The sequence below is a fragment of the Mytilus californianus genome, unplaced genomic scaffold, assembly GCF_021869535.1.
Source record: "Mytilus californianus isolate M0D057914Y unplaced genomic scaffold, xbMytCali1.0.p SCAF_14, whole genome shotgun sequence".
Taxonomy (NCBI): domain Eukaryota; kingdom Metazoa; phylum Mollusca; class Bivalvia; order Mytilida; family Mytilidae; genus Mytilus; species Mytilus californianus.
In genome coordinates, this window is record NW_026262626.1 from 10,091,056 (window position 1) to 10,115,065 (window position 24,010).

Here is a 24,010-nt window from a genome sequence, read left to right on the forward strand (position 1 = left end):
TAAACAACTGATGTTCTTAAACCCTGCTGACTGCCATTGGCGATTGCCAAATAAACGGATCACAAGATGTAACCAAATGGATCTTTATTACTAATTTAATACCAAACAGAAAACAATAAACTTGTGGAAAAGATGGTATACCGCAAACATGAGGTGCAAATATTTGTACACCATATCCGGATTTCGACAATTAATGTCTCTTCAGTGATGTTAGGAATCGAAACGGTATTTGGAAGGCCATATGATTTACCTCAATTTAGGATAGACTCTTGAATTTTGAAGAGTCGAAATAGGATGAACGAGATCATATAAACCCAAAGGCAAATATAATACAAGACCAAACGAAAAAATATAAATAAGTCTAAATTGAAAACAACGTTCAATCCTATGATTGCGTTGGATAAAAACCGCAATTTTTATACGTGTGCATGCAAAACAAATTTCTTGCTAGGGGGCCTAAATACAGAACAAACAACATTTTCCTAAAGACCAAAAAAGTGAAAAAGTATATTCTAACAAAACGCATTTGACTAGCAGGTCGAACAACGGATGTTCTTAAACCCGGCTGACTGCCATGGCGATTGCCAAATAAACGGATCACCAGATGTAACAAAATAGATTTTAATTATTAATTTAATACCAAACAGAAAACAATAAACTTGCGGGAAAGATGGTATACCGCAAACATGGGGTGCAAAAATTTGTACACCAATTAGTTAGAATATACTTTTTCACTTTTTTGGTCTTTTGGAAAATGTTATTTGTGCTATATATGTAGGACTCTAACGTGCGATGGTACTCTAAAGTACGATGGTCACGCTAAAGTACGACATTCACGCTAAAGTGCGATGGTCTACGCTAAAGTGCGATGGTGTCTAACGTTAAAGTGCGATGGTTATTTATTTCAAGTGCGATTATATGACACGCTGAAGTGTTATGATATAACACGCTAAAGTGTGATGGTGTAACGGGAATGGAGTTGAGGCAATGGTTTTCGTTTATTGTTTTCTTTACAAATCAAGTCTTTGTCATTATCTTTAGAATTGTTTTACACTGGTCCTTGTGTGGCCCTATATAGCTTGCTTTGCAGCGTGGGCCAAGACTCCACGTTGAAGGCCGTACGATTATTAGTTGCATACATCAATGACATTTGGTCTTGGAGGGATAGTTGTCTCATTGACATTACAACATCCTCTTATCTTTATTTAAAGTATAATAGTTATTTAAAAAGTGAAATGGTTACAGTGCAGTTTATGAACCTGTCTCAAGCCAGGAACCTGTTATTTAGTGGTAGTCATTTGTTGCTTTATTTCATGTTTGTTTTTCGTTTATTATTTTGTATAGAAATCAGGCCGTTTTTTTCTAGTTTTAATTGTTTTACACTGGTCGTATGAGGCCATTTGGTCTTTATAGAATACTACGCGATCTTAGCCAATGCTCCGCGTTAAAGGCCATGCTTTAACCTATACTAGTAGTTGTTTACATTAATGACATTTGGTCTTGGATGGAGAGTTGTCTCATTGGCAATCATATTATGATACTACATCTATAGTCGTTAGGTTACTGTCTAGTTGACGATTATCCACCTCTTTATCAGAAATAACGAACCATATTGTAAAAAAAGAGGTTTTATAGAATAATTCAATTAGAATCATGCAAGTACATGACACGGGATTACAAACATAGAAAGTGTTTCTAAATTAGATTTATTTGTTTTTGGCACTTTAGCTGTTTTGGTATAATTTCTTTTTACAAATCAAGTTAACTTCTTCCAGAGCTGACCAAAAATAATCCAGATTTGGATCATTTGTTTCTCTCTTCTTTCTCAGTTTCTTGTCTAATAAAAACCCTTCATCTGGACAAACATTCCGGTATGTCTATTTTTGTTTTGTTCAAACGGCATGTGACATACGTCCATACATTCGCGATCAAACGCTCTTTCGCGGAAAAACGCACATTAGCGTATTGAGACTTGCGACTTTAGCGTATTCCATTGAATAGCCCAGACCATCGCGCTATAGCATATCAAACCATCGCACTTTAGCGTAGACCATCACACTTTAGCGTGACCATCGCGTTTTAAATAGCGTCCCGATCGCACTTTAGAGTCCTAAATATATATGTCCGTTTCCTTGTTTTTGTGATATGATAATTTGATACATTTCTCATGAGTTCTCGTAACTTTTTATATATTTCATACATAGAAGTTGCACTATCAAATCTTTATAGAAATAACAAGACTTTAACCAGATTTTTCAGGTATGCATGTAACTGAACTGTATTCAATTTAATATAATTATGAAAAGAAAGGAGGGGATAGTGTTCCAAAATTATCTTATGCTATTAAACTTAAAAGATCAGAGGAGTTTAAAATATTGCGGGAAAAATTATGTAGACATGACCAGCGAACATCCGTAAAATGTTCCAGTCGGGAAACCTAAGAATCATCATTGATTTTGAACCTGAGTATAACACACGCGATACACTAAGAAATATAAATTCTGAATACACTTTTCAAATTTGTATGTGTCCTTATTGAATGCAAAACCTTTCAACTTTTGGATGGGTCATTTCTAAAAGTCATTCGAAGTCCGGAGGTTTTATCTAAAAATAAACCTATAAAATCGTAATGTTCAATTTACATTCGATAGGTGAATTAGTATATTATAATAAATCAATTTACATGTATAAATTTACCTTAATTGGTCGATCTGAGACAAAGACTAGACTAATGGGCACTTCAAATTTTGAAACGGGATAGTTTTATAGTGTCATGTTTCAATTATCTCTACGTTAATTACTAAACCATATCAAGGACAGCATTTTTCCGAGTTCATATCACGAGACTTGAATTACTATGAAACGAAGAAAAACATTATTTTTTATAGAGCAAGGTACAAGATGTAATCTTATTAAAACAACTATCAAAAACCGATTCTTTAAACGAGGTTAGTGAATTTTTTTTTTAAATGCGCAAAAATGATAGGTATCTTTCGAAGCTAACAAATTTTGTTTACATGCAAACTCATCAAAGATAACAGGCTAATAATTTCGTATACCACAGGCGTTTCGTTTCGTCTTCATTTGAACATCAGTGGCGCTCAAATCAAATTAGGTGGAAGGTCAAATAGTACGTAAGAGGATCTGCTTTGTCATAATTTTATTAGAAAAGTACAAATTTGTCATGAAATTAAGATTTTGAATACGCTGACTACAACGATTGATGTAGTTACCCCATTCTCTTATGATCAAGTTTGTATTGCTTGAAGTCGATAATTCATTAGAATGTTCTGTTAATTTCACATTTTATTGCAGTGGCTTTATTCAGGGATAAAAATGTTAATATATTGATAATGAGACATTCCTGCCTTTCAAATTACGTATTTTTTTTCCTTGTTTTAGTTCTTGTGTATGGACTTTCTTTTGGTTTTTTATTGTGTTTAACTTTTACGACAACAAAAATCAAGGAAAGGGGAAGTGGTTGTGCGTACGCACTACTGTTTTAATCCAACCACATGTTTTGTTTTTCTATTTTGACGGAAGAATCATATGGTGGTGGTGTTTGCTGTGGTTACATATTTTTTGTGATTTCAGTTATCGTTTTATGTATTATTTTACTACGAAAATTGATTGATTTACAGCCAATTACTGCTGTTACATGGATTATGATAAAATTAGTTCTTACGATACAGCCAATAGTACTGTTATTAGAAAATAATTCATTTTTAAGTGTGTCACATTCTTATTTCAATGTATTAAAATATTTGAACCTGAAGTCATTACAATTTTTGCTTTTGGATTTGAAGCGCAATAACTTTTGTCTCGTGTACGATTTTATTTTAAATTGCTTTATGCGATGGTGTTGTCAGAATAACGTCTTCTACTTGTCCACTCTTCAAAGTTCTACTTGAAATTTATTGCAAACTCACTGTATTTTTTTAAGTGCTCAGCTGCAACGAAAGATATCTATAAACCTATTCTTATTATTCGCTGTATGTTTATAAAACACTTTACATATTACAAAATATATACATAATTCAATATGAAACCAATATTTCATAATATAAAATCAATATAACATAAGTTTGACACAACCATCAACACTATACAAAATACTTGATCTTATTTTCAGACACAAGATATTACATAACTTAACACACTATCTTGTATAATTAAAACAATGTGCTATTTCAATGTCAAACGATAAAGAGGTATAACACGAACATCGAAAGCATCCGAAGTAAAAAAAGCATCCGAAGTAAAAAAAAAAAAGCATCCGAAGTAAAAAAAAAAGCATCCGAAGTAAAAAAAAGCATCCGAGGTAAAAAAATAAAAAAAGCATCCGAAGTAAAGCATGAAAAACTATTAAGATAGCATTTATAGTTTTATGATAAATATGATATATAAATTCATTTTTTAACCAATCCATTTAATAGTCAAAACAATAATCAAGTCTACGTTAAAGATAAGTTAAAACTCAATATAAATGAATAAACAAACAAAAATCTGCGTGTGATATTGTTAAATTTTCCTAACCTATACTGATATTTTTCTTATATTCATTTAACTATACTTTTCGTGAATTTATTTTGATATTGATTTTGTTTTGTCAGGTTTTATGGACTTCTCCCTTTTTGAATGTACCTTAGAGTTCGGCATTTTTTTAATACTTTTTTACAGAATACAGTCTTGAGGGTATGCAAATTATTGTCGTTGGTTTATATATGTCATATTTATTTTTCGTTAATTGTTTTGTTATAAATAAGGTTTCATATTCTTCATGTCGGGGCCTTTTATAGCCGACTATACGGTATGTGTTTTTCTCAATGTTCAAGGTCGTACGGTTGTCTATAATTGCTTACATCCACTTCCTTTAAGAACAATAACAGTATGTTTGTTCGTTTGCAAGGTGGACCATGCAATCTGTATAGTTTTGGGGCCTTTGAAAGAATAGCAATCAAATCATAGGACAGATAACAAAAGGATGACCTATAACATATTTGATCAGTTTGCTTTAATAATAGAATACAATACAATTAATGAGAAATTAATGGTTAATTTAGAAAACAAACAAACTTGAAGTTTTAAACACGGATTACACATTTATATTGTTAAGTATTGATTTTTGATTGCTTGTCCAGAGATATGCACTGGAATTCAAATGTATAAACAATGTATGCACATTATGACCAATAAGAGTTTTTTTTTCTTCTACATTCATTGTCGGTGTTTATTAAAGCACAGCAATGCTCGAATTCTACAACATTAGCATAAGCTTAATTTCCAATGTCTTAATTCGTTCTATGCTTTATCATACAGAAGTATTTATTTTTACTCTTTTTTTTATTGTTCTTAGAATATGATATCAGCATAGATTTTAGTATGTTTTATTATTTATTTATTTTTTCTTTTACTAGTATTTGTATGTACCTCTATGCGTCATATTAATTTTTCTGTCATAATTCATATTTTGCTATTTATCAATTTCCTGAATAGTGATCAGATAAATATTAAGGTTAAAAAAACAAATTCAACTGGCAATAGTTGCTAACGTCTATGTCATTTGGTCTCTGGTGGAAACTTGTCTCATTGGTTATCATACTGCATTTTCCTATCTTTAAATTGAGTATTAACAGTGCTTGGAAAGTATGAGATAAATGATAGAACTGGGAAGAAGTATCTGAGTTCGAGCATTTTGTTCAATGTTGCCAGCTTTTCTAAATGCCAAACGTTTGTCTTTGTGCGATCCTGAGGAAGGCAAATCTAGAAAAGCGCGTAGGACGCACGAAATTTATAATCTTTTATTTACAACCTATCAAAAGTGGAATTGAAATTGAAATGAAAAATAATTCTAAAAGACGTATTCTAATGATGACAAATGGACACTTTTATAAAAATTCAGATTCAAATTCAAATTTGAAATGCACTTATAAGAACTTTACTTAAGGATGTTTGCAGTTACGTTTCATAAGCATGCACAATCCACTGATCATCAAATTGAAAGTATATTGTAATTTGTTTTCTCTTAGAAACAAATTGAATGCAATACTAATAACTATCGGTTATTAAACATTTAGCGATATAATAACAGGCGAATAAAGGACAATATCCATTTGTCATAGTAAAGAATCATGAGTTCATATCGCCCTCAATATTTAAACATGTATTAATGTTTCCCTTCATTTTTTTGTAATATATTAAGTATGCTTGACATAATGCAGCATATTGGTTCAATGTCATCTTAATGAATGTTTTGCGAGATAGAAAAGGGTAAAAAAACAACAAACGGAGTGTGAAAACGTGCATGGGAAGTATATAGATCACAATGATAAGAAGCGTCCAATATTCAAGTAGCCTCATTTTCATAATTTAGCTAAAATGCATGAAAATAGTTCTTTTGTTTTATTGAAACAACATCCAACTATCATAGTTATTTTTCTAAAACTGCAGAATAACAATTGTTTACTGTTTAGTTCATTTTTTGTAATATCCTTTTGGCGTGTCTCGGTATTTATACATCCCGCCATTGTGTTATTGTGCTATGGTCGTTTTTGTATTCTTGTCTTTAATTTTTCCTATGTGTTTTGTCTATAAAGTGCCTACATGCCATTTTGTTTTTCTTTAATGACATTGTAGTTTGTTTTTATAGTGATTTAGATTATAACACAATGTTGACTGCCGTATCCCAATTTTTGACATTTTTACCTATTATGTTTGGTTGATTTGCTCACACATTGTTGTCAATATAATGGAATTTTATGCGACTTATATACAAGTGAGAGGTTTAGCTAGCTATAAAACCAGGCTTAATCCTCCATTTTTGACAATAGGAAATGCCTGTACCAAGTCCAAAACATGACAGTTGTTTTCCATTCGTTTGATGTGTTAGAGCTTTTGATTTTGCTACTTAATAAGGGACTTTCCATTTTGAATTTTCCATGGAGTTCGGTATATTTGTTATTTTACTGTTGACTATGATTTGGCACAGATCTATCGAGAGTCCTTATATTTTTTTAATTATATTTCTCTTTCAAAAAAAAATAGCATATTAAAAAAACAATTTCCAATCAAATAAAATAGTTAACGTTTCCGAGATTTGACATCACGTTTCCTCCAAAATAATTTACGTTTCCGCTAGATTATACAGTTCTTTTCCGCATTTTTGTTCCATGAAGTTCCTTATTGAGAAGTTAATGCTTCCGCAATTATTTTCCCTTTTCCATAATTGAGAATAACACTTTATACATTTTGTCAGATTTACGTTGTCCCGATCTGCTCAACCATTGGGGAGGTGGGAGTAGGTCCTGTAGCTCTAAAGCCAGCCTTTTTAACACATAAAAATTATAAACAGTTTAGAATTACATTACAAAATCTCTTTAAATAAACATTTATTTTATTTTCAAGCAATATCATTATGACTGTGTCCCAAGTCCTGGTGGTTTAGTCACGGTCAGGGGAACCCCTGTCAAAATTTAAAGAAGTTCCCTAAAATGGGTTTTCTGTATAAAAGGAGTGGAACCCCCCTTTTTTTAAGATCAATGCATTTGAATGGAGACATATAGTTGGAACCCCCGCCTTTATCCTGGGTTGGAAACCCCAATTTAAAAATGGCTGGATCCGCCCCTGCATCGCATAGTCCTTTCTGACTTTCGTATCAGACATGTTTTAGGTGCTGATGGATTATCAGTACCCGAGGTCGTCATCCACCTTGTGGTCAGGGGTTTATGATAAATATAAAAAAGGAGGTGTGGTATGATTGCAATTGAGACAACTATTCTGCAGTCCAAAGGACGTCGATATAAACAATATAGATCGCCGTTCGGCCTTCAACAAAACCGTATGGTAAGATATAAATTTAGGTGGATCCGATATAATAAAATGTTATACCAACTGCATGATTTATGACAAAACAATTCTTTGACGAAAAATATTACAGACAGCAACCAATAAAAACCACTGAATTACATGTTCCTGACTAGGGATGAGCACATAAAATATGTGTCAGAGTTCAACAAATGTGTGAGTCATCAACCCTCTCCTGACAGTGGTAAAACAGCACAATATAAGAACAAATTGTTAAAATCAGGTTGAAATGGCTTAAATCAACAGATTGGCAACAAGAAAAATAAAAAACAAACATAAAAACAAACGACAAGAAGTACTGCTCTACGAGTACTCGAATAGTTTACAACCAATTAACAAATCAGTGTAAGCATCAACCAGTACACTCCCAACAGATTTATTATGAAAATGTCAAGTACAGTCGGAGAAAAACATGACCTTAACAGAGTTCTTTGAATGATACTTATAGTATGTGAATTTCAAGTTCTAAATGCTATGTGATCGTGCGCTAATGCAAAGTTGACCTTTGACAAATTTAGATATTTCGTTTGGACCCTTTCGGTTTCAATGCTCTCAAATGTTTCATGAAACTTATTCCAGTAACATTTGCAGTGCGCCTGGTTATATATCCTTAATTTCTAAGTATAGTCTATTGCTTTAATGTTCAATAATGATAATAAAAGCTTGAAGGCGTACAATTTGATTAAGACAAGTTTTCTTACAATGATAGAGCGAACACTTAAAAGTGACAATGAAATTGAATGAAGAAAATGATAAGAAAAAGTATTCTAAAAATAACAAATGCATACTTTTATGAAAATTCAGTTTCAACCTCTCTTCAACTTCGTACTTTCTTTTGTCGTTTTTAACATTTTTTATTCGAGCGTTATTGATGAGTCTTTTGTACACGAAACGCGCGTCTGGCGTACGAAATTTTAATCCCGATATATATGGTGAGTTTATTTAGAAGAAACTTGTATGAATTTTAAATAAAGTTGTTTGTCATTACGCTTAAGAAGCATGCATTATCAGCTTATAAATGAACTTCAAAGAATAAATCAATCGCTTGTTTTCTTAAGAACAAAGTGGATGCAATAATTTTAAAATTTAGCAATATGATATCAGGTAAATTAAGGAAAATATCTATTTGACGTAGTAATAAATTAATAATTCATATTGCCCGCTATAAGTAAGCATGTAATAACGTTTACTTTCATTTGTTCTAATATATATTGAATAGTCTGCATGATACAGCATATATGCTGAATATCAGCTTCATGAATGATGTAAGAGTAAAAAAAGCAGGAAAAGAGATGCGAGAAAAATACCAAAAGGACATTCAAACTCGAAAATAAACTGACAACACCATGGCAAAAAAAGAAAAAGACCAAAAGACAAACAACAGCATACAAAACACAACATAGAAAACTAAAGACTGAGCAACACGAACTCACCAAAATCCGGGGGGGGGGGGGTGATCTCAGGAAGGGAAACTGACCAATGGAGAGTGAAAAGTGCCCGGGAAGTAAACATACAGACAACAATAATAATAAGCGTCCAATATCCATGTTGTCTGATTTTTTTTTTAATTATCCAAATTGCATTTAAACAGTCTTATTGTTTTATTAAACTACATCAATGGTTGCGTTCATATTTTTTTTTTTATGCAAAACACCAATTGACTCTTGTTAGGCACATATTATACCTGGTTATTGTTTATCTTAGGATTATAATCTAATTGTGAAAAGATAGTATATTAAAAACAAATAATGTTCAATGAAACAAAATAGTTTGTACATGTCTTGCTATGTTTTTGTTGTCCAGTACTTCAAATTAAAAAATAAAGTATTGACTTATATATTTTAATATATATCACTGAATAATCGAAAATGTGGTAAAGTAAATTTACCTACCTGTTATTCAGAACTATTCCCGCTAAATAGTCTTGAAATCAGTGCGTAGCAGACGACATCACACAATTAATGAGATACACCTGTAAAAAGTCGATAACAAAACCAGAAAGTGTCATCTCTATCTTCGAACAGAGACATTATTTTCAAATAAACTCTCTCTCTATATATATATATGTATATCACCAAAAAATCATAGATATTTTAGAGCTGTAATATTATTGGACGTGACTATGTACATAGTTAAGCTAAGTTGTGACACTATAGCATTACCATGGACGTTATCAATTTTCAAGGATTTTAATACATTAAGGAATGTTGCTATAAATTAGTATTCATAGTTTCTGAAAATTGCTTACATCAAATTTTGAAGATAATTTTTTTCTGATCACCACTACCAAAATGATCAGTTTTTAATTAGCCCCCTCCCCTGATAATTTCAGCCTTTCAATAAAGATACAATTCGAAAATTGATCAATATCAAACATCTAAACTTAAAAATATCTTAGCTAAGATTTGTTAAAAAAAACATGTTTAAAATCACGAGCTTCAGTGGTTTGTATCGGGGTTCTGACAAAACAAACGTGTGCGTATACATATAACTTGTGGTTATTTCAAGAAAATAGCTATAAACCTTCAATTTGTGAATTAGATAAAAAGAAAAAAAAAGCAGAGGACAAAAACACTAACGATAGGTACGAACGTAAGATTTAAAGAAAAAACAGACGTTATTAAAAAAAAAAAGTCTCATGTTTGGGCTTTAAGATATTTGGCTTTGTTTTTCAGTACTCCTCTTTTTTATTTGAGAAATATGTTTTCTCATGTTTTACTAATGACACGAACTATACTATCAAAACACGCACATGACAACAGTTCAGGCGATACATAAAATTGTCTTCTGCAAAGATATTCGTTTAGAACGAACAGTCAAGTGCTACATAAAAACGTGTTCTGCAAAGACATGCGTCTAGAACGAAACAACCCTTTAAGCTGGACGACAAAAGAAAACTGGAATAAATCCTTACATCTACGTCATTTGGTCTCTGGTGGATAGTTGTCTCATTGACAATCATACCACATATCTTCATTTTTATTAAGCTATTACTGAAATTTTCATAATGATACATCATAGGATACAGAAACAGACAAAAGAGCAATGAAAAGAATCAAGAAAACATTTCCTATTCATAATACTGCATAAAATATGAATAATGATGATAACTTTGCCGATATTTCTGCTATCTTAGCTTCGTTTGATGTGTTCTGTGTATGTTCTAGGTTTTAAATACTATAAATATATGCATTAAGACAAATTGACTAAAAGATCACCAAATTAACGTTTAAAAAGTGACAACTAGTATTATACAGTGAAACAATGATAACAAATGAGATGAAAATGAAGGATTGATAAAACGAATACCAATAAAATCCGGGATTGACTTCAGGTGCTCAGAAAAATTAGCATATTACGATTTTCTTGCGGTATGTTAAACTTTCTCCAGTTGTCAAAGTCATCAATGTAATATATTTCGATATTTATATTTATATGGTCAACGGACACTGTTAACTTGGTGGCAATGGTCTATAATATTTTCTCAAAAATTTTGGTCTTCAAATACAAAACATCTTGGTAACGACCTATGAATGGTTCTTTGTAAAAACTGACATCGAGTTTGATTGAATTGCGACTCTGGTTACAATGTCTGACTTTAAAGCCATGAAACATATCATAAACTGTTATCCATTTTTTATGAGCTATAAATCATTCATCAACACAGTTGGCTGCTGAGAACACTTCAGAATAGAGCAGAAAGCTCGACAGGTTTCGAATTGTTGAGATTTATGTGAGGAAAACAAAGAAAACTTGTTAAGATATTTTTTTTTAAATTTCAGATTACTAACGGGTTTCGAATTGTTAAGAATTAATGGGAGCAAAACAAAGAAAAACTTATTAAGATTTTTTGCAAACTTCAGATTATTAACAGTTAACCTTTCAGGAACACTAAAGATTGAATATTCAACATGGCATAATATTGTTTCATAGAGATGTAATTGAGCATTGATTTTCTCATTTTCGCTGAATACGAAACTATCAATTATTGTAATTACATGCGATTGTTTTCTAGCATACTAAACACTTTCACCGCCGGGTGGTGTTTTTCACTCATTAAATTGATTATGTTTACATTATAGGTAATGTTACCGATTATATTCAAATGCCCAGATAGATTTAATTCTTGTACTGTTTAATGTAGTCAAGGGCTTATATAAAATAATGGTTCGATAAACATTTTATAATAATTATTTGCATTTCATTTGAAACATATTTGCATTTTTGAAAACAATTGGCATGTGTGTCCAACACAACCAAATTATGACACGGACAACAGTTTGGCATTTAGAGATTTGATCTGTCTGTAATTATATATCTTAATCATAATGCTGTACAATAAGCAATTGATACCGATTTAAAAAAAATTTGAATGACACCTATAAATAGTGTCCAATACCATGGGAAGTATTTTTTTAAGTCTTAAGTTTTCACCGGATTTTTTTTTCATTTAAGAATTGAATGCTTCTTTTTGTAAATTTATTGGGGTGTAAAAGCGTTGACCTAAGCGCTACCTACAAAATGTGAACACGATAAACACTTTGACAGCCCTATGAAATGTTATAATTATAATTGATATGATACAACCACGAAATTGTGAGCTATAATAAGCTTTTGATTTGTTTCTCGTGCAATGTCGTGACGTTGTAATGGGAAGCACTTGCATTTTATTGATAAATAAACTTTGATTTTGGAACGCCTCGCGATTGCTGTCATCCAATTAAAAAAACGTATTCTTATGAAACATAAATGAAATTGGATTATTTTAAGGTGATAATACTAATCACTTATACATGGTATTTGAAATTTAAAAAATGAGAATTTCTAAAAACATGGGCGAAACTTTTAGTTATTGGACACAACAGAAATGTTGTAGTGGGTAACTATATTTATGAGATAGATCAAAACTTTTTGCAAAAAACAAAATCGAAAAGCTGTTGATAATTAGAAAAAAATCACATCTTGTACGCTTACACTTATCTTCAAGTTACCGACATGTTAGTATGTTATGATAAAAAATACAAAAAAAAGAAATTTTCTTATCTGCATAACCGTCGTTAGTTTAGATAATTCACATGAGCTGATTGTTTATTATTTTGATAAATTCTTACTTGGTTCAGACAAGAGACATTTGTTAGTGTGTTGTGGCATGAAAAACATAAGCGATACGACGACAGGGGCTAGTGGATTAGGCATTGCTGACCCTCCCGGGGTACCAGAGTTGCTTGACTTTAACAGAAACGCTTTGACTTGGAGTTGTAATTGCATTTGGGGCATTTGTTTTTTGTTTTTTTTTTTTTTTTTTTTATTTTTGCGGGGGACGTGGGGGTTGATTGTGTGGTTTTATTATTATTTTTTTTTTTGCATTCTCGAGGTTTCTCTTAATAGCAGTACAATTTTTCATTTTGACATCGTCGATATAAAAAAAAAATAGTCGCTTAAAGCATTGAGATCAGCTTGACGATATAAACTATTTGGGCCTCTAATTGGAAACATGTTCTAATTTTTCATCTGTGACGTGATTGTATGCTTCCACTTTAGATAATGTCTCCCAAAAGTTAATTATCAACAAAAAATTGCAAATATATATATAATTCAATATTTACAATAAAATGAATTTCCAAACAACATCTGTAATTATTCTTTCTTTATTTCGACAATTATGCCTTTAATCTTCCCAAAGTATGTGTACAATTCATAATTCGCAACAAAAGTATTGCGTAATATATCTATCTCAAAATTGATTTCAAATAGCATTACATTTTTTAACATGTAAAGTACAAGGAAAGTGTTGGTACATGCGTCACATCCTTATAAAAGACAACCTTTCATTTAATTTAATTATTTTGACGGTATTGTCCGTTCGGTGTTCAAAAATACAATTATGATCGATCTCCAAACATTTAATGTCGATTTCGACAAACCAGATACAAGTGCTACGTCAAAATTATAGTTTATAATATTAATACATGATAGTTTGAATTAATCATGATAATTAATTATATTTGTCCAATAAATGTATGTTTTGGGAACAATGCTCCGTAAAAGTACGAAGCTGGGTTATATTATAGGGGTTAACAAAAATGGAACTTGAAGTCGATTGTTTAAGGAGGCCAAGGGGTTTTTCGCGGACATAATATTCATTTTCACTTGATGCTAGACGAGCTTATTAAGAAAGTTTGTACACATTTATTTCTTGCAATTTGAGGGGTAGAATATTCATGTTTGGGCAAGATTTTTTGTTTTGTATTCTCGTCAGGCTAGAATGTTCATAACAACACCACCCCACCCCCATCACCCGGAAATTATATCACAATAATGTCGTAACGAGGAATGTTTGATGCAGTGATATTGTCATGATTTGGTACAGGGGAAATTAACGTCTGATAATTATGATAAATTATGATAAATAATTATGCAACACCAGTCAGCGTCAATCGACAGAGGCATTGTCTGAAAAGGTCACATTTTAACCGTGGATATTAACGTTATAGTGGCACCTATGTAACCTCACGCTTTCGGAAATCACATGAAAATATTGTCCTTTTCATGGCTTTATATATTCCATAACACTAAGACTAATATAAAAGTAGGTATAGTTGTATCTCATTTTCTGTATAAATAAACGATAACAATCAAACCACTAAACCATGACGCACGTAAACTAAACCATAACGTCATTTTACTTAATCATGACACTGAATTTTCATTCAAGGTAGCACACCAGTCTTATTTTTACGGAGCCCCTTAAGTGCCATGTAAATATAAATATTTTCGTTTCCCGGAGATTTAATCTGGTGTGCACCAGTTTGAAACTCGTGCGCATAACTTTCAAACTTGTGTGCACGATATCTTAAAACTGGTGCACATTACTTTCAAAAAACGGGTGCGCACGACTTTCAAAAACTGGTGGTCACGACTTTCAAACTCGTGCAAACGACTTTCAAAATTCTTATTCTGAACCATTTTTGAAAGTCGTGTGCATGAGATTTAAAGCCGTGCAGAAGAGTTTGAAAGCCGTGTCACCATTTTGAAAGTTGTGCGCACGAGTTTGAAAGTCGTCCGCGCCAGTTTTAAAACGTCGTGCGCATCAGTATGAAAGTCGTGAGTACCTTTTTAGCAGACCTGGCCCAAAAGGGCCAAGTGAGCTTTTCTCAACACTTGGCGTCCGTCGTCCGTCGTCGTCGTGCGTTAACTTTTACAAAAATCTTCTCCTCTGAAACTACTGAGCCAAATAAAACCAAACTTGGCATAAATTATCCTTATGGTATCTAGTTTAAAAAATGTATCCGATGACCCCGCCCATCAACCAAGATGGCCGCCATGGCTAAAAATAGAACATAGGGGTTTGCTATAGAAGTCTATGGGAAAATTGTAAAAAATCAATTTCAAATGGTCACAACTTGAAAACTAATATGAATAATGATGAGGGGTCTTCAGTAACTATTGTAATTCTACAATGGGATGACCTGCTTTTAATTTAACTATTGGGCCAAATTAAACCAAACTTGGTCTTAATCATTATTGGGGTATCTAATACTATTTATTATAATTTTAACCTTATTTTACATGATTTCCAAAACCAAAGTAGATACAGGTGAGCGACACAGGCTCTTGAAAGCCTCTAGTTCAAACTGGTGTGCAGATTAAACGAAAATACTTATATTTACATTGCACTTAAGGGGCTCCGTATTATTCAACAAAGTTTGGGGTAATTGTGTTTAAATACTCCCATTGTACTTAAAAAAATCTTTTTAAATTGTAGCAACTTTGTCATTTAAAAAGATTTTTAGCACCATAAGAAAAAAGGGATACTTTAGTAGCCAATATATAAGCGTTCTCAGAAGAGTTTGTAAAACTACCTATTGCGCCCCTTTAATAGCAGACTTGTTCCTGTATTTTTATGAATCACAGTTTATGGCCAAACTCAGGAAAGATTCTAACTTGTATTCAATTGATAAATTTAAAAAACAATTTCCGTTATCTTGTTGATAGTTTTGCTTTATATAATCTAATTTTACTGCAGAAATTTACGCAAAGAAACTTACTTTGAATATATCTAATGCAGACAGCAATAATTGTCCTTTTCCAGATTTCACTCGGGGAATTTGTATGCAAAAATGTACGACAAAAGAGACGATTCTTCGTTCCCGATTTTGGATTTTCCCTTTTTGGACGGTGATGTTCCTTTGGTCTCCTCTTACGGTTTGTATATGTCACAATTTCTTCGCTATGCCCATGTCTACAGTCACGTTTTAGATTTCAATAACCTAATTTATGTATTACTGGTAAACTCTTTAAGTCATGGTTTTCGTAACCACATATTAGTTTTAAAAAACTTTACCAAATGTTTTCATAGATACATAGATTTGATTAGGAAGTTAATCTGTAGCTGTAGAGTTTTTATTAAAAAACGGGATAATGGGTTTTGCTCATTGTTGAAGGTTGTATTGTAACTTATAGTTACTTACGTCATTTGGTGTTTGTTGGAGAGTTGTCTCAATGGCAATCTCGTCTTGTTTTACATTACTTTTCAACTCTATTAGTATTGAAATTTGAAAGTAGGATTTTGAATTTATCATGTTTGGTTATATTAGTTAGAGGACCTTTACCTCAAGATCCTATTTGAAAAGAGATAACCTTAATGTCTATTTACATTTGTCCGACTTACATTTGTTTCTGCTTTTTTAAAGTCTATACAATTTATAGACAATATCATCGCTTTCGATATTTTTTTTTATATAAGCAGCAATTAAATGAGAAAAAAAAGAATTACTCTTTAAACTTTGGTCTTGTGTCTGAATCAACTGCCCAATTTTATTTCCTAAAACAAATAAAAAAAACATATATATTGAACCATCTGTGACCTATGTTTAACAGAACAGTATGAAGACAAATAATTCGGTATAGTTTATTTTGTTCATCGATGTACAACGATTCATTCCAAAGTCGTATAATCATATTTAATTTTTTGTATCAATGCTTTTAAGAATCTTCTGTGAATAAAAGAGGGTTTAGATGGGTTTTTCAGAATAGAGAACAATGGGCAAAATGTGCAGAATGATCAAGGCAAAAACATAAAGAATAGAGAAAATAGGGCAAAAAAATAAAGGGTAGAGAATAATGGGGTGCTAAAATATAAATAAAATATAAAGAATAGAGGAAAATGACCAACAAGGAATAAAGTATACAGGAATAAAGCACCCCCCCTTCAAGACCCTCATAAAACATGCAGGTAAAACGTTTATCAAACAGCAAACCTAACCCTACAAACACTCAATAAAAGCTTATCAACAATAGACTATTATCAATACAAAAAAATCAACCTCTAAATCGCTCAGATTCCTTATTGAGGGGGATGACAAGCTTTGGGATGTGGGATAAAGGAGGTAAAATAAAAAGAGAGAATGTGGAATATATGGGGGTAAAAAAGTGGGGATCTGGGAAAAAGAAAGAGCAAAAAATTGGTAAGTGGGAAAAATTACAAAAAAGTGAGATTTGGAAGATGAACACTCCTGTATAAAAAAAGGCGATGTAGTATGATAGCCAATGAGGCAACTATCCACCCAAGTTCAAATGACATGTATGTAAGCATGTGGCAACCCCCTCAAATTTTTCAATCATACACATTATATTATTTTATAAAATATATTCCATCTTGAGTTCTATAAAATTTCAGCCGCTTAATAATGCTTAACAAAACAAAAGGCTCAACTGGTCAAGTGTTTATTTTTTCCTTGTTTTGTTTTGTTTTAGTCTGAATGCAACAACTTGCATATTTGTATAAAAAGTAGAGAAGATACCAAGAGGCATTCAAAAACCTTATTATAGTCGAACATAGGATATAATAGTTGTCTCATTGGCAATCATTCCACATATCCTTATTTGTATATACGTTGTGAACATACATTCAAGTCGTTTTATCTTCAAAGACTGAGCTTTCATTTTCAACAAGTATATACAAAAGGTTACATGATAAAAAGAGGAAGGCACGAAGTGGAAAATAAAAAAAAAAATACGCCGAAGAATAATAATAGACAATATGGTTGGTGCCTTCAAGCGAGTTTAACCCCGCCACATTCTGTATGTGCCTGTCCCAAGTAAGAAGCCTATAATTCAGTGGTTGTCGTTTGTTGCTGTGTAACCTATTTGTTTTTTGTTCATTATTTTAAACATAAATTAGACCGTTAGTTTTCTCGTTTGAATTGTTTTACATTTGTCATTTCGGGGCCTTTTATAGCTGACTATGCGGTGTCGGCTTTGCTCATTGTTGAAGGCCGTACGGTGACCTATAGTTGTTAATTTCTGTGTCATTTGGTCTCTTGCGGAGAGTGTCTCATTTGCAATTATACTACATCTTCTTATTTTTATAATAACATGACTAAAAGAAAAAAGTCGAGTAGACAAATAGAATTCATCAAAACCTACCCACAAAACTAGGTTTGAGAACCCGAACCCCATCAAAACCCGGGGATGTTCCTGAATGTGCATGCGACTTATTTGTACAAAAGACTCTAACAGAAATCAAGGAATTTCAATTTTGGTTTCTCTAAAGATGTAGAGTAAATTTCTTATTTATTTCTGTATATAGTTATGTCACGTAATACCAATTTAGATTTGGTTGATCTTCGTGTGGCCTAATTATGTTTAAACATACTGATCTCAGTCATCTTCACGATCGTATTTTTTTATTATCTGTTTTCTCTTTCATTTTATTAATTGTGCTGAAAATATTTGGTATTACATATAAAAAAGTAATTACAGATCCCATATTAGTTTAATTCGAAACTTAATTTACTTTGACCATAAACGGTATTTGTTCATTACATGATTTCATTTCAAAAGTGGTATTAAGCCAAAACTCATCCTTTAAACTAGCCTACGATCGTAGCAGGAAATATCTACCAATATCTTCATTATAAATCAAATTCTTAAAGAAAAAAATATGGAACACCCACAACCGTGTAAATACATTACTACTGGTCTCAACTAATAAATCGAAACAATTATTTTACACTAAAAATTACGGAATTTGATCTACATCTTTCCACCAAATTGTTTTTATAAACTTGGATCACCTTAAAAAAACAAAGTAAATCAACAACAGCTCAAATTTATTTTCTTCCTTGGCTCACTCATAAACATGATCATTGAGAGTGGTCGGGTATTATTCTTTTCCGCCGTTGATTTTACATATAATTTAAATGACATATTTTATTACATTTGCAGCTATAATTGATTGATTGATATTTCTTTTTTGGTGTTTGACACCACTTTCAGCACTTTTTGGCTATTTCGTGGTGGTCAGTTTTTATTGGTGGAGGAACTTTTTGAAAGAAAAATTGTATGAAAGCTTAGTTTGGACATTTTTATAGCAATTCAAAATTACTACTTATCACCTTTAGCATGACAATAACAATAAAGTATCTATACAAACTGTAAGACTGATTTTTCATAATAACACTGAAGTGGAATTAAAGTCATATAGGATTGTAAGTATGCTTTATTTTATCACCTTGCACTTTCACGACTTAACTGTAGTTTTCTACAGCAGTTTGTTCAAATTTCTGACCAGTTGAACAGTTTGGTTTTATAAAACAAATTGCAAGGTGGAGAGCAACACTAACAGTCAAGTCACAATAATTTAAATCTAGAAATTAGAGGTGAGTGTCGAGTGAGAAATCGGGAAATGGGAAAATCGAGAAATCGGGAAATCGAGAAATCGGGAAGTCGAGAAATCGGGAAATCGGGAAATCGAGAAATCGAGAAAGCGAAAACGCAAAATCGAGAAATCTATTTCCCGTTTTCGCGTTTTCGCCTTCGCGTTTTCTCGTTTTCGCTTTCTTGATTTCTCGATTCCTCGATTTCCCGATTTTCCGATTTCCCGATTTCCCGATTTTCCGATTTCTCGAATTCCCGATTTCCCGATTTTTCGATTTCGCGTGAAAGTGAAGGAGAAAAGGCGAAATGGCTGCATCCGGCCACCATAGAGAACTGTTAGTCTATTCGAGTTATTTTTCTCTTGTTCATTGTGTTGGTTGTAATTATTCGAATTAGGGTTTTATATTCTCCCTTTTCTCAGTACGATCACTAATATTTTAGGAATGTAGGTAGGCAATTTTTTTCCAACGTGTGTTTAACGTTTGTGCTCATCACGTGAGAACTACGTTTTCCCACTTATGCATCACACGGCGGGTTAAACGTTTATATCACACGGGGAAAAAATGATGTGTACAAATATGAATGATAGTAAACGTCAATTACACAAGCCTGTTTCTTCTTCTCAGTTAATGAGTAAAATCTTTTTTTTTATATTTCAAGTTGTATATTTCACCTATATAAGTTAAAGAATAAAGAATTGCATTGTATGCTTAATATTCATGACGATTTTTAGTTTGATGATGTTTGTCTGTAGTTCAAGGCCGTATGCAAATATTTTGATATCAGTTTTTTTTAACTGTGATAGCAGGTCTGCTCTAGTGAGGCGAGTATTATATTTATAATCCCATTATAACTGACATAGATAATCATATTGATATGATTAAAAGTTAATTTTACGGCAGTTTGATACAGTTAAGAAATATACTATCCTATTCCCAGACGCAAGTCAGAAGCTTTATAATTAACGGATAGATTATGCAATCTTAAGCCACACAATGTTCAATAAATAAGTCAAGGCTGTAGAATACAATATTAGATTTTCTGTAATTCGTCATATCATGCTCTGATATATATAATGTATAAATATAGATTCTACCACTGCATCGAGTGTGATACGATATTTATCCACTCGAGACAGTTAAATTTTCAAATTTAAAACGCGAGGCTCGCCGAGCGTTTTAAATATTTAAAATTTAACTGTCGAGAGTGGATAAATATCGTATTACACGAGATTTGGTGGTGGAATCTGTTTCTCTAATGATTTTCAAACAATACGCAGGCAAATTTATTCCTTCTTTTCGAATGATCTGCAAAAAGTTGTGTTCTTTCTATGTGACGTCACCAGGCATGGTCGCCTTTTTTCATGCCGTCACAATAGGAAATTCAGAGGAAAGCAAGAAAATTCGACGTCATAATCGGATTTTAACCAATGAAGACCTGAGATCAAACGAACCACACGTTGATTAAATTTTTTTTTATACAATGGGTGCAGAAAGTGATAAATTGACGAAGAATTAGAGAAAAAAAAATACGTCACTGCATGTTGTTGTTTAATATTTTGAACAGGCGAAGTTTTTGGTTTAATGTGTTTATTTGTTCTAACCTTTTAACCTTTCTGTAGTCATGATCAGATTTGTATATCAACTTGATTTCACGCTTATTACATTTAGGGGGTACCCAACACTTTGACTAAAATAGATTTGGCTAGTTTGATTTTCACAAAATTTAGACAAAATATCTATTTTGACCTGTTGACAAAAACATGAAAATTTCAAGAAGTTTGAACCACATAATTTACAGGAATAATTTCATTGGATATATAGCAGTTTAACAAACACTAATTTTGATCATTGAAAAGCTTGATTTCTCTTTAATAATGTAAGTGATTAAAACTTTCAGCCGAGTTAATTCCCTTAGGTGTTCTATACCCCTTTAATGTCTTTTATAATGTTCAGTCTATTAATCTTTCCGTGTTTTGTTTGTTTCATCTTTGTTTCATTCTTGTTTCTTTAGAGACAGGGGACCCTTAGATATTTAATCATATATGAACTACATTGTTTTCTAAGTAATAAGTTGTAATTGTTATCAAACGTAATTGTAACAAACTGTATAGCCTATGTGACAATAAAGTATTTGAACTGAGTTGAACTGAAGTGGATTGATAACAAATCGATATACAAACAATTGTTTACAAAAAATCTCATCAATGATACCACGCTTATAATTTTGCAAACGATGCAAAGACATATAAGAATGTTTTGATATAAGAGGCGATCCATGGTGGTATAAGAGGCGACTAATAGTGATATAAGAGGCGACCCATTGTGGTATGCGTCATCAATCATTATGTTAAGAACATCTTTAGCTAACAACAATTGGATTTACGATTTATACATGAAAGTGTGAGCCAAAATTTGTTCCTGTGAAAAAAGTTCCAGTGGAACTAATATCACAGGAGATATGTTCTGGGAGAACTTTTTTCACAGATGATTTCTATATAATTTGTTCCATCTCTATAAAATAAGTTCCACACTTTACCTGGTGAAATAAGTACCGGGTTGGTGAAATTTGTTCCTTACGTGGTGAAATAAGTTCCGGGTTTATGAGATTTGTTCCTTATCTGGTTAAATAAGTTCTGGGTTTGTGAGATTTGTTCCTCACCTGGTGAAATAAGTTCCTTGTCTGTAAAATATGTTCCACCGGTTAAACAAGATATCTTGTATACTGAGCATTTGTCATCAGTGAGCTTAAAGTTATCATTCAAGTGCATTATAAAAATAAGTATTATATCAATAATAAAAAAAGTAAAAAGTGTAAATCATCCAATTCGGATCCTGTGGAGTATAGCAAATGTTTAATTATATATACTCCGTAAAAAATATCAAAATGACACTTTTCAGCCAGAAAAGAGTAGAATAAGAAAAATCAATCATTCAGAAAAAAAGTATAGTTAAAGATGAACATATGTACTTATTTGAAAAGGACAAAGTGACTGATCAGTTATATCAAAAGACATGTAGAAACAAAAGACACACTCTTTTGAAACTGTGCTATGACCTAAGTACATGTATGAACACGGGGCCATGACAGTTAACAAAAACCAAGGAGGAATACCACATAAAACATAAATGCAAATTATGGTACATTGCCATCGCTTTTATTTCTTATCTTCATCCTTTAGTTACAGTCATGCCTTCAATTGCAAATGTATTCCATGCAAGCACACTCAGTACAGCACTCAGCTTGCATTATAATTTAAATGTAACAAGAAAATGTTTCGCTTGCAATTTGTTCTGTGAAAATAGGCTTGAGCGGAACTTATTCATTGATTTCTATGAAATATGTACACGTTCGTTTGAAACAAATATCACAGGAACTTATTTAACTTTTTAAAACTCTTAATATTAATATTGGAACAAAATTCATGGAGCTATGATTTTTGTTCCGGAACTTATTTCACATTTGGTCATAAAATTAGTTCCGGAACACATTTTACAGTGCTGGAACTAATTTTCTGTGATATAAAGTCCGGTGGAACATATTACCTATGAAATTTGTTCCGGCGGAACAAATGTCACGCCGGAACAAATTTTTTGTTACAAAAGAATGTCTGTAACACGAATACGGACCTTGAGTGCAATTAATTTTATGTACAGTTCAACACTAATTCTGAAATAAAAAAAATAAGTCACATTTGTGGAAGCAACAATCTCCCTTTTATTTCCTCGATTATGACTTCAAAGATTGTGACTGATAACGTCTGTTTGCTGATCAACGGCAACACGACGGGTGTCTGGTAATTATAATGTTCAGGAAATTATTGAACCAATGCATGCATAAATTTTAACCAAGTCATCTGCGCACGTTTTTTTAGCATTAATTACGAATCCATGCAATATAATCGACAAAAATATTTGATTCTGTGATTGTTGAGCAAAAACTTTACCTACAAATTAACTTTCGGGTTTTGGTGCCAAAGTTTACCAATAGTTACCTATTAATAAACAATCAACACAGAATCATTGAACACTTGCAAAATTAGTGAGATGATAGAAAGATTTGTATTCTTTTTTTTCTTTTGTGTTTTATATGCGTTCCCATTTGTTAATTAAACTTGTCATAACAGTGGTTAAATGATTTGGTGTATTTAACTTTTTATTTCAGAATCGTTTAAAACTATCTTCTTTCCAAGTTTGTTTACCTTTTTCTTTCATCACGGTTTTCCTCACTCCGAACTCCTTTGGTTTATAAGGTCACTGCATACGGAAAAGCTGTCGGTGAAGTACTGGTAGACAATAATTCAATAGCAGTACATTTCTGGATATTTTGATAAATGAAAGGATTTTATTTTATAAACAAAGGTATATGTACATGTTTTTATAGTAATAGTCATTCAAGTATGTAAAACCTATTCAACTTTTTTTTGTTAAATTTGAAGTATCATATGACCTTAAGTAAATCATATTTCCATGCATGCTTGGTATCA

At 32.0% G+C, this 24,010-nt stretch overlaps 2 protein-coding genes across 4 annotated transcripts in view; both read right to left on the reverse strand.

The window, feature by feature from the left end:
• LOC127724168 (G-protein coupled receptor 22-like) overlaps positions 1–9,903 on the reverse strand; it is a 35,380-nt gene extending 25,477 nt beyond the window's left edge. The window contains exon 1 of the mRNA XM_052231053.1: positions 9,756–9,903. The gene's annotated coding sequence lies outside the window, so the exon portion shown is untranslated. The remainder of the gene's footprint in view (positions 1–9,755) is intronic.
• The window catches only part of LOC127724169 (uncharacterized), a 483,200-nt gene that overhangs the window by 148,296 nt on the left and 310,894 nt on the right, over positions 1–24,010 (reverse strand). The window contains exon 1 of one of the 3 annotated variants that reach the window (XM_052231056.1): positions 22,186–22,218. The exons of 1 other annotated variant lie outside the window; for it this stretch is intronic. The gene's annotated coding sequence lies outside the window, so the exon portion shown is untranslated. Of the gene's footprint in view, positions 1–22,062; positions 22,077–22,185; positions 22,219–24,010 lie in introns of those variants that run through there. One more of the 3 variants, XM_052231057.1, reaches the window with a different exon arrangement.